Consider the following 13081-nt stretch of genomic DNA (forward strand, 5'->3'; position numbering starts at 1 on the left):
TGGAGTTGGCCCCCAGGTGCTGCAGCTGCTCACTGCTCCTATACAATAGGATGGGTTAAATACCGAGAACAAATTCGTTGTAAGAATACAATGACAAAATAAAGTGGCTTTCTTTTGTTTTTTCTTCTTCTATAGAAAACAGTTCAACCCCTCTGACGTTACCTGCCCGTACTCAATGACAAAATCCGTTGCTGGTTGAGTCTTCGCTGTCACTGCCTTCTATTGCACCAGCTTGACAGGCTGAGTATATCTGTCGCCTGTTATATTGATTTGACTCGGACACTGCTGTAGACTGAACAACCATTTTTTTATTCAACAGACTTCCGTTTACCAAATCTATGTCATGGCGTCATACACACTCTGACGCTACATTTACACACATTACATCCCCCTACTTAAGATTTTTTTCTTTCTTCTCTCAACACTGTTAATTACCCATAATAATGCCTCTTTATACGCCCTCCTCACAGTTCAACAACCATGAAATAAACAAAAAAAAAATCTTAACTTCTTGTGGTGTATTTTCTTTTACTAACATAGAGAAATAAATCTTATTTCACACTCTGGAACCTATAACGTGTGACCTTGCCTCATACTATGTGAGACTGTATGTGTCTAGTCTTTGTATCCAGCTGGAAGCTTAACTTGTCTCCCAGACCGTGTGTAACACAACTGTGACTGTGCTTGTCCTTCGTCAGAGGCAGTATCTTGAGTGACCTCTGTGTCTTTGTGTCCTGCGTCACTCTTAGTGTCACCCGTTTCATTGTCTGTGTATGTTGGAATAACCTGTGGATCTGTAGGTGGAAACTCCTTCTCATCTGTCTTCAGTAGATGTTCCCTCTTCCTCCTGTAGACTCTACCCGGCGTGCAAACTATGAAGGATCTTGGCTGCTGATGTCTGTTCACCACCACAGCTGGCTGCCATGTGTCTCCTCTCTGTAATCTGACATTTTCACCTGTTTGGAGATCTGGCAACGGTTGTGTTTGTCTGTCATAGTAGCTCTTTTGCTTCATTTGCTTGTCATGTACTTGAGCTTTACTTTTAGGAGTCAGTACAGTTGTGGATGTTGGCAGTTTCGACTTCAGGCGACGTCCCATTCACAGCTGCGCAGGAGAGAACCCCACACCCTCAATTGGTGTGTTGCGGTATTCAAGCAGAACAATGTAAGGGTCACCATTGCTGCTTTGTGCCTGCTTGAGCATGATCTTGACAAGTTTGTACAGTTCTCTCTGCTGTCCGTTGGACTGAGCATGCCCTGGACTGGAAGTAACATGTTGAAATTCCCAGCTTTCAGAAAACACTCTGAACTCCCCACTGGCACATTGTGGACCATTGTCACTAATGACAATATCTGGAATACCATATGCGACTTTCCATAGGAAGAACTACACGAACTGCCAGGCTGGCGCGAACTACAAGTGGAACTACCCCGTAGTCGGCCCTCTCGAGTGTCATGTTTCCATAGCAATTAGTCCATGGGCCAGACGATATTTCGGTACACTCAAGGTGGCAAAACTTACTTATAATTTTTGAAAGGATCCATGTCTGTAGATGATATTTTGGTATGATAACCATTCCTGAGTGGCAGCTGTATCACAGTTATCAGCTCATGAAGTTAACCACCCCCTAAAGTAAATTGCATTTTAGACGCTGGTGCATATCCTGGTTTAGCCTCATGGTCAGGACATTTTTCAATGTTCTATAATATTGTCTTTGGTATCATTTTAAAGGGGACCTTCTTAGCTTTCATTCAAGCCCTGTTGTGGATATTTCTCACAAATATAGAGGTCACTTGAGCTCTTCAACCCGTCAATAACACACATCTTTCTGCAATGTTCGCCTAAACTATATACTTTCTTTTAGCCCTGTGGCATCTAGGAATATCAGGGACACAAAACACAAAAACTGGAATACTCACAGGACTGTAAAGATTCAGAAAATGTATAATATACCCATACTATTTCATTGTGTGAGGTGATTGTGAGCCTTAAATGAGAACTAGACCAAAGCCAGTTAGGTCACAAACTGGTCTCTATACATTTGTTTAAATACACAATCAAAATACATGATAAAAAGGAATACCATAGTGAGGTAATGAACTATTTTAATATTTTAAACAACATTGACATTTACATATACTTAGTCAATGAAACATGTAATCCCATATCATTAGTGGGTATATGTAATGGTAATGGGTAGGGTAATGGGTATATGTGAATATGGTTACATTATTGTTATCAAGCTCTGGGTAACCAAGTCCAGAATCAACATCCTGTGCATCAATAGACTACTACCACAGTAATACCATCAGAATCATCACACTGTCATTCATCGAACTGCTCGTTTCTCTCATCATCTGACTCCCCAAGTTCAAAGTCCAGTTCTGGACCATCCTGCTGTTTTTGGTTACTGCAGGTCTGTAACCTGCACATGTCTGTGCATGGAAGTCCATTTGACAGGCACATGCAGCTTGGCATTTTGCATGAATGCACACACTTGCATGTTAGCATTTCCAAGACCACATCTGGTGCAGGTGGGGAGCGCATCCAGTAAATGGCCAGCTTGCCTTCATCGTCTGTCCATCCATACTCAGTAGGGCTTGGCACCACAGGGTTAGCCTGCAGACAGCACTTCCATATTGCTGCCTGATAGTTGGCTCGTTGAACATGCATAAAGAGACAGTCTCTACATGGTGGCAGCTGGCTGGACTCAACCTCTCCCCTTTTGGTGCAGAAGAGCTGGTAACGCAGTTTGTTCACCTCAGCAGTGCTGCTATTAGCAACATACATCCGACAGGTGAACTGCTCAATTTTCTGGAACAGCTCATCACTCACATTCCATGTCTGTCCCAGTTGACTAAAAGTCTCTTGGCAGGAAGTGTGCTTTCTCACTATATTCAGGGCATTCAGCTTCCCTCGACCAGCGAATGCACTGACAGTGTCGCAGCCTGTGAAGGCATGTAAGCCAATTAGGCTGTCGCAGATGCTGTCTCCAAGTGAACTTGCCAGTTTGGTGATGTCGACAAACCGTGCGCGGTTCTGAGTCCCACACTTCTGGTAGATGGGACAGGTGATGTCCTTCTGGAAGCCAAGACAAAGCACCATGACATCAGTGTCCTCAGCTGTGATGATAACTGACTTTGAGCCCGCATTTGCTGCATGCAATGCATGCAGGAGCAGACGGGTGTCAGCTTCTTCATGTGTGGAGTGCAGTTCTGCTGCTTCCTCACACCCATCTTCTGTCAACTTGTAGCAGGTTTCCTCACAGGTCATGTACAACACCTTGCCATGCAGCATAGCTCTGTATCGTGGGAGTTTCCACTCTTCCACCAGAAACTTGATGAGACTGGTCTTGTTGGAGGAACTGCACAGAAATTTTCTCCACTGCTGGACGTGGTGTCCCCCTGCAAGATTCTTGTACTGGAGAGTGATGTCTCCACCCCGGTTCAGTCGTTCAGCATCTTTGATCGAAGTCTGGTGATAGACATCAAAAACAACATCAATCCTCCCACTCTGTGCTCCCTCATGGAGGACCTAGGTCAAGGCTGACTCTGCCACCTGTGCAAAGGTTTTGTTGTTGCCATTCATTTTTTGGACCAGGCTCATCCCATCAATGATGGAAGTAGATGGGATTGGGATGTCTTCTGCAGGAGATACATTCTTTTCAAGTTCTCTGGCAAGTGCAGCCTTGTTTGTTTTTCGTAAGGACCCATCAGCATTTGCCAGTGCCCATGGTAGTGGGCCCAATGGGTAGGCAAGGACATCCTTCAGATTCACCTTCCTGCTTTCAGCCACCAGGATCATGTGACTGAAAAGGTTTCTATCTGCCTTCAGAACCACATCCTGTGCTTTCTTTCCATGAGCTTGTTTTGTGCTGACATTGGAGAATGTTTTCAGACTTTGCTTGGTCATTTTCTCGTGGAATTTCACAGGTGGTGGCTCTGCATCTAACCTTGTTTGCTGGAATGCTGGGTAGGCCTCTTCTCCTTTCTCAAGAGCTCTCAAGAGATCTATGGTCACATCAGGTGGAGCCATGTTGCCAGTGGAGAGGCTAACCAAATCAATCTCATCAGGGGACATAGGATTGAGCCAGTTATTCTCCATAAGGTCCATGAGAGACTGGACATCTGCTTCATCTCTCTTGATCCTTGGACTCTGTAGATCTGGATGAGACCATTTGCACCTGCCTTGACCTGTCAGGTCTCTCAGCTGTCTGAGGTACATGCTTCTATACTCAGCTGTGAGATAATATTTGGTCACAGCTCCTGGCTTCAAGCTGAATCCCTTTGTCCCTCCAGCTGTTTGGGTGTCTTTGTTCACCGTTTCTTCTATAGCTTGGTCAACAGGGATTCGGCCAAAGGGATTGGTGGAGCCCAGTTGGACTGAGAAGCCTCCTTCCATGAATTCTGTGTACACATCTGGGTGTGTGATGGGCAGCTCAGACATCTGGGCGTAGTAGTAGGGGAGGTAGCGTGCATAATTCATCCTGTCATAAGCAAAGCACCATGGGATCATTGCTCGAATGCTAGCCAAGTGTAGCATCCAGTCTCCCTCTCTGGATGCTCGGATGAGCCCCAACAAGATTTCAACCATGTCCAAATAGGACATCCAGAAGTTCGAGAGGCTGCCGTTTCCACCTCTAAGGAACTCATGGTAGACTTCAAATAGATCCATGATGCGTGTACAAGAGCTGTTCTCGAGGACCTCCTTCAAAGCATGTTGTGAGACTTCTTTCCCAAGGCTGTCAATGGTCTTCAGTGTCTCATTCAGGTGAACCATGTCATTCCTGTGAGTTTCTTCCAACCAGGACAGGAAACCATTCAAGGTCAGTCGCATGAGAGCCTCATACAGGAGCTTGTGTAGTCGCACTGCCCTGTTGTACTTGCGGCCATCCATAACACCAGCAATTGAGCCTTCTGCAATCATGCCAGACTCAATGCAGAGGTCTTTGAGTCCAGCATCTTGGAAACGCTTTCCTATTATTGCCAGCAGTGTGCAGATGGTGTGGAATACCCCAAGCCTAACGATGATATCATGGAACTTGTCATGGTGTTTCCATGTGATCTCGACAGCCTTCGCATACAGGGCTTGGTCAAAGACACAGACAATCGTCCTCAGGCCTAAGCACTGCATGATGCTCAGTGACTGGTTAAGCACCTCGTTGACAGTAGACATTTGTGTCGCTGGAGCATTGATGGTAGGCAGATAGCCTATATTGTCGGGGATGACCGTCATCTCTCCTCGAGTCAGGATGTTGAAGCCTGTCCAGCTGCTGACTGACTGTTCTTCTTGTTGTGACATGCGTGCTAGGACCCAAAGAAGGTTTTTCTCTCTGGCAAGCTTAGTATTGGCTGCAGTATCGGCATCTGACTTTTTGCTTTGTGGTGGCCCTACCCGTTGTCCAGCATTGTAAGTTGGTAACATTGGTGGGGGTCCATCAATGCTTCTCTTCTTTGTTTTGGGAACAGTGGGCATGGGTTGGACAGGAAGTGGGTTGACTGGCTTTGCTTGCACAGCAATCCCATTGACTCTGTGAGATGTTCCCTCACCACTGACAGTTTCTTCAAGACGGTCGATATTGTCCCAGGCTAAAGTTGTGAATATGTCAGGATGGATGTTAGCTGGAAGGGCAATGCCACTCCCTGATGATGAGAGTTTCTGGAGACACAGGGCAGTGTTGATCTCTTCCATCTGTGAATAGGACACACTGTGACCAAGTCGGTTGAGGATGTTTATCAACTCTACATTTCCTGTCAACGATTTGACACTGAATGGCAGAACAATGTGCTTGGAAGGCTTGGTATTTCCACATGTCACTGCATATACTATGTCATGGCCAAATGACTGCAGAAGGCACTGCACTCTCTGGGATGCATGATCAGGATCATTTGAGCCTGTGAGTAGAGAGTACAGGAAGATAATGAGCGACTCTGGAATGGTAGGACATTCTGCTTCTGGTTTGACTTCAGGCGGCCAGGTTTGAGGAACATCTTGACTTTTAATGTCTGCTCTCAATTTGATGGCTGCTTTGGCTATAACATCTTGTGCACTGACACTTTTCAGGGTCTGCAGCTCCCTTTTGAGAGACTGATTTTCTTTGGCAAGTTCCCTCATGGACAAGTTATCGGGATAGAGGAGGAATTTTCCTTTCTCATCAGGGAATATCTGCAAGGCTCCAGCAAACTCACTCTCCAGGTTTCGCCTTGTGTGCTTCTTGGTTGATTCCTTGACTTGGGCAATGCCTTGGGAGTTCATTGAAGTTACCAGTCTAGAAGAGAGATCAGTCATTGTCATCACTTGAGGATTGCCAAAAAGCTCCATCCTGATGAAGAGGAACAGCTCATTGTATGCCTTATTCACAGCAGCTTCATACTGGGCTGCAGCATCATCATCTTCATTGCTGGCAACCTCTCCTTTGGAAACCTCTTCTTTGGTGTAAAGTCTATAGCATGACCTGTGGTAGTGCCCTTCAGCTGCTACAAGGTCTCTACTCACAATGGCAAGGATTCTGCTGTCCCTTTTCTTTGTGGCTGCACTCCTGATCTTTGCATCAGCTCGCAGTTCTCGAAACTGCACCAGTACTTCTCTCGTATTCTATCTCTTGGAATATTTGCTGTTTTTCTGACAAAATATGCACTCTGCATCATAAGTCCTAGATGTACTTGGAGCATGTCGAGCTACTCTCTTAAGATTGTTTCTCTTCAGCAGAGACACAACTTTTCTTTTCTTTTCTTTTGCAAGGAGGCCATCAAGAATTTGCTTCATAGTGAAGATACTGCGACACTTTCTGTGGTAGTAGATTGCTGGAATCTGTCCCTCAGGAATGTCTTTTGCCAGTTTCAAAACTGGTGCATGATTTCGTATCTGAGCTGCCCTGAGCAGAGTTCTCCATGAGTCGACACTTTGTAGTGAAACCAGCTTATCTGTATCATCAGAACAGTGGATAATGCACTCCACCCGTGGGCGCTTTGGTATTGGGTAAAAACTTGCTTGTTCACCAGTGGCCATATTCAGTCAGTTTTCACCTGCCACATACAAACAAATACATGTAACTTAGGTGTATGAACACTACTAAAACAAAGTTTACTTTGCTTCACCAGCGTCATATTACCATTATTTATCTTAAATAGCCACAAATAGATACATTACCTAGTTGCTATGCAACAGCTGTATTTTGTCCACATGAGGCCGCTAAAATCAACACAAGATGAAAGTTCCTCGTAGCCACTTTAACTAATCATATTAACATATACATTAAAAGAACATGCTAACATTATGGGAAATTATCTTACAATCTTCTCCAGAGTGAGACAAGAAGATAGATACCAGTTTCCTCTATATGTGTTTAGTAGAAAGCTATCTGGCTGCACGTTAGCCTAGCTTAGCACAATGAATGGAAGTACACAGTACTGGTTATCCTTGGTTGTTGGCCAACTAAGAACTGTCCCAGAGTTTAAGCTAGGCTAATCAGTACCAGGGGTGTTGAAATGCTATATTTGTAAAAATCTGGGCAAATACACAATCGTGAGAGGCACAGAAACAGGTTTCCTGAAAGAAAAATGAAATAGCTGCTCATTTGGAAAGGTTATCATGTATTATTTTACTTCTGTTAGTGTACCAAATAAAATGGCACCAGTGAAGTTGTGTCACCTTGGGTGATATCGATATCTGGTCTGACCCATGGACTAACTGGCTTTGGTCTAGTTAGTTTCTTAGTAATAATGCCCTTCTAATTTAAGGTTCACAATCACCTCACACAATGAAATAGTATGGGTATATTATACATTTCCTGAATCTTTACAGTCCTGTGAGTATTCCAGTTTTTGTGTTTTGTGTCCCTGATATTCCTAGATGCCACAGGGCTAAAAGAAAGTATATAGTTTAGGCAAACATTGCAGAAAGATGTGTGTTATTGACGGGTTGAAGAGCTCAAGTGACCTCTATATTTGTGAGAAATATCCACAACAGGGCTTGAATGAAAGCTAAGAAGGTCCCCTTTAAAATGATACCTAAGACAATATTATAGAACATTGAAAAATGTCCTGACCATGAGGCTAAACCAGGATATGCACCAGCGTCTAAAATGCAATTTACTTTAGGGGGTGGTTAACTTCATGAGCTGATAACTGTGATACAGCTGCCACTCAGGAATGGTTATCATACCAAAATATCATCTACAGACATGGATCCTTTCAAAAATTATAAGTAAGTTTTGCCACCTTGAGTGTACCGAAATAGGAAATTTTGGGCTCTGGCCCATGGACTAAATGTAGGAACCACCAGGCTCATGAGGTGACGTCAACATTTTGCGACAGCTTTCACCATGACGTAATTACAGCGCGCCCTGGTGCCTACAACAACAACAGATCAACATGTAGATTTTTATTTTCTCCCGGCACTGCTTGGCTGTGTGATGTAACCTGAGCCCATCCAGGTGACGAGAAATGTCTAGGTAAATCTCCTCATTTCTCCTCGAGGACTTGAACCCCCGCTGAACCTCATCGATGGCGTAGTAAGCCAACGAAGCCTGCATCTCCTCGTCTGTCCATTTTTGATCTGATTTCTCCATTTTGCTTGATCGAAATTCTCTAGTTTTTAGTGCTTGCTATCACACAGGTTGATTGCTGGCTTATAAATATGGTACTTGTTGAACACCAAAGTAGTAGGCTGGTTGCTTCCGATGTTCAACCAATCAGCGTCGAGCCCCACCCAGCAGGTTTTCAGGGCCACTCAGCAGTACCTACCCCAGGGCAGGGACTACAGACGTTCCCGTAAAAGTCCCAGTAAGAGTTTTGGTCAGGGGTAGTTCCTCTAGTGGAAACAAGCAAAGCTGCCAGCCCCCTAAAAGGTTCGGGTAGTTCCGCTGGTGGAAAATGACCTCATGTCTTGAGAATGTCGACTTCATAGCAGTAATGACACCTTGACTGGTCTTGTCATTCAACTTGGTGATCTCAGGATATTTTGAATAGTAGTCAACAAAAAGCAGGTATTCTGCACCATTGTAGTGAAAGAGATCTGTGCCAATCTTCTCCCATGGTCTTCCTGGTAGCGTGTGGGGAAGTAGAGGTTCTCTTGGATTGCTGTTTTTGTTTTCATTACAAACGGCACACTCAGAAAAAATGTCCTCTATCTGAGTTGACATGCCTGGCCAATAGAGAATATCCCTTGCTCTTTCTTTACATTTCACTATCCCCAGGCATGACTCATGAATTTCGTTGAGCGTTTCTTGTCTCATTTGGTTTGGTATGATGAGTTTTGTTTTGAACATTAATCCTGGTGCATAGCTGATTTCCTCTTTAAATGTCCAGTATTTCTACATTTCCTTTGGAACATCCTTCTTTTCTGCTAGCCATCCCATCATTGTAATGTCTCTTAGCATTTTCACTTCTGGATCATCTGCTGTTGCTTTCCTGAACATGTTCAACTTCTCTTCAGAGATGGGTAGCTGAGGTGTGATCCAGTTGACCTCCAGTTCTTCTCCTAGCAACTCTTCCTTTTGTACTTTGAGGTAAGCACTGCTCAAAACATCAGCGATGTACAGTTCTTTTCCTGGCTTAAAGGTGACTGTGAGATCATACCTCTGCAGCCTGAGAAGCATCCTTTGTAGCCTCATGGGAGCTTGGTGGAGTGGCTTTTTGAAGATGCTCTCAAGTGGTTTATGATCACTCTCAACCTGAATTTCTCTGCCATATACATATTGGTGGAACTTCTCATACCCGTAAACTATGGCAAGTAACTTTCTCAATTTGGGCATATCAGCATTGACAGTCCATAAGTGTTCATGATCCATATGCCACAGGGCTCCCATCCTGTAGTATAACAGCCCCTATTCCTTCCAAATTGGCATCCACAGACAATGTCACAGGTTTATTGACATCATAGAACTTAAGCGTGTGTTGGTAACCAACTGCTTCAATGTGTCAAAACTTTTCTTTTGTTCGTTTTCCCAGTGCCATTCAGCATTGCTCTCTAATAGCTTTTGGAGTAGAGCGCTGACCTCTGACAAGTTGGGAATGAATTTGGCCAGATATTGTATCATGCCCGTAAACCTCAATAGCTCCAGCTTGTCTTTTGGTGGTGGTAGTTGTGCCATGGCTCTGACCTTTGTAGCATCTGATTTTAGCCCATCAGCACTGAGTACATGACCTATGTACTTGATCTCTGTAGTTATGATCTTGCATTTACTTTTGTTCAGTTTTAGGTTTTACTCATGTGCTCAGTCCGGGAGCTTCCTCAGTCTTTAATTGTGTTCCTCAATGGTGTTACCTCATACCAGCAATTCATCGATGATGTTGACTAACCCATCCCGGCCTTCAATCATATGTGCCACGGACCTCTGGAATACTTCAGATGCAGAAGATATCCCAAAGGGTAGACGTAGGAAATGATATCTCCCTATAGGTGTGTTGAAAGTGCATAATTTGGAGCTTTCCTCATACAGCCTGATCTGCCAGAAACCTTGACTGGCATCTAATACTGAAAAGTACTTGACATTAGGCATGGGGGAGACAACCTCTTCAACTGTGAGCAGTGGGTAGTGCTCTCGCTTGATAGCTTGATTGAGATCTTGTGGAGCCATGCATATCCTTGTCTTTTTTTGGTGTAACCACTGTCACCATACTATTCACCCAGTCGGTCGGTTCTATTTGCTTTGTTATGACTCCCATCTGTTCCATTCTGTGTAGCTCCTCCACTACTTGATCCTTGAGAGCTACTGGAATCTTTCGCGGGGCATGCATGGCTGGTGCAATAGTTGGATCAATCTGGATATGGTGTTTCCCTGGTAAATGTCCTAATCAAGCAAACAAGCCATCAAAGTCTTTAGAATGTCATTTTTTTTCAACACCATAGGTTTGCTTCACCAGGCCTAGCTTTATGCATGTTGATTTGCCCAGTATTGCTAGAACATGTTGCTGTACTATCTCAAACACTATCTTGTGTTTTTGTCCTTTGTACAAAAACACAGGTGCGAGTGTTTTCTTGCCCAATGGCCCTGTCCTGCGGCCGAAATATGCAACAAGCTTGCAGGTGGATTTTTTCAGTTTTCTTCTGGAGTCCAGAGAGTTGAATGTTTCTGCTGACATTATGTTGCACCTTGCCCCAGTGTCAAACTTAAATGTCACATTCCTCCTGTTTGTCATCAGATCTTGAGTCCAGTCATCCTCCATCTCTGCATTGTCAACATTTTCGATGCATAATTCCTGTTCCACATCAACCGTGCCAATGAACATGTCACTGTTGCCCTCACACTGTTCCACAACATGCAATTTCCTTGTGTGGCCCTGTGATTTGCACATCTTTGCAAAATTATTTCTTTTCTGGCATGACTTGCATGTCTGCCCAAAGGCTGGACATTTTCTGTATGCACGTGTGTAACTACATCTGTTGCAGTTAACTTCCTTTTGATTATCCTGTGGGCCTGGCTTTGTTCTACTGTTGTCGCCTCTGTCTCACTTGGGAGTTTAACAGTTTTTATTTTGTGCACTTCAGTTTCTTCATTGAGTACTTTAACTTGACGACGTGATCTCACTGCCACGGCAGACATCAACTGCCTTTTCCAAAGTAAGATCCGTCTCTCTCAATAGCCTGCCTCTCATTTGATAATCTTTTACGCCGCATACAATGTTCTCCCTTATTAAAGAGTCATGCAGTTGTCCGAACTCACAGTCAGATGTACGGTAGTTTTTTTTTCTTGGTTCGCAGTAGTCTTGAAACTTTTTCTTTAACACTTCAATCTTATCCTTCTCATTATCCAGGAAGACAAACGCGTTGCAAACCTTTATTGCCTCTTCCCCCACCACATGCAGGAACGTAGCACACTGCACTTTCTCTGCCTTTTCAGCTACGCCACTAGCAGTGCAAAAGAGCTCAAACTTCTGGATCGGTATTTTCCAGTTCTCAGCAAGATTACCTTGTAGGCTTAAATTTGACGGTGGCTGCAACTGTGACATCTTTCACGTGTTTTTTTTCCTCTCTCTTTTCCGTAGCAATTTATTCTGACACCATGTTATACTGATGTGACCCGGACACCGCTAACAGACTTCCGTTTACGTCATGACGTCATACGCACTGTGACGCTACATTTACACACAAATCACAATACATTACATTGCCGTTTTACAGTGCTATGATTGCAACCATTCTCCAACCTCTGGCTAGTACACATTGCCATTGTAACTCTAGTTAATGGTCACAGCAATTTGCATGTGAAATCGATTGTAGTTTTTGGTCGTTATGCCACTGGGATGTGTAGAAATTGCATTCAACAATAATTAAGAATAATCTGGGTGTGAGCAAACTATTTTTTAAGGCTGTCTGGTTAAAAAATGTTATTCATGTTTTTCCTCCTTATTCCATTATTAATGGATGTAATTTCTTATTGTCATTTTATGTAACCCTGTGATGACCCCCGCCTGCCGCCCAATGACTGCTGGTGTAACGACCCTCACTTGTGCAGGTGTTCGTGATAGAGATTCAGACCAGGGGTTCCTAACAGTGGCTTTTATTGCCTGCATTCACAAATAAAACAACAATCCATGACATTTCTGCTGCAACGCGACTGCATACAAGTCTCCAGCGGAAATGGTCTAGCTCTCTCGTGCATGAGCTAGCAAACAATGTTTCTCCTGGCTAACCTCATGCGTTGCATAGCATACTAAACTTACATGGAAATCAAAATGCACAACTCATTAATCTTCGTGTAAACAAAAGTACAAAACAAACCAAACAAAAGGACAGACAGCACTGGCATAGCGCACTGAGTGATCGTATAGTTTTAACATAGAAATTCTTGACTCTTGCAATATTCATAACCAATTTCTTGCACATTTACATTATACATAAACCACGTACCTGCATTCACAAATAAAACAACAATCCATGAGATTTCTGCTGCAACGCGACTGCATACAAGTCTAAAATAGCATAAAAACCAAAATAAGAACAATGCTCTCCGTAACGCACAGCGCAGCGTGGTTGCCGCCAAAATTATACTTTAACTCGGTTAAAACACTTACAAATCACTTTCTATCGTCATTTTTCGAGAGCAATAGTTAGTACAACTTATATACATTTATATCCA

The sequence above is a fragment of the Lampris incognitus genome, chromosome 16 (assembly GCF_029633865.1).
Source record: "Lampris incognitus isolate fLamInc1 chromosome 16, fLamInc1.hap2, whole genome shotgun sequence".
Lineage (NCBI taxonomy): Eukaryota > Metazoa > Chordata > Actinopteri > Lampriformes > Lampridae > Lampris > Lampris incognitus.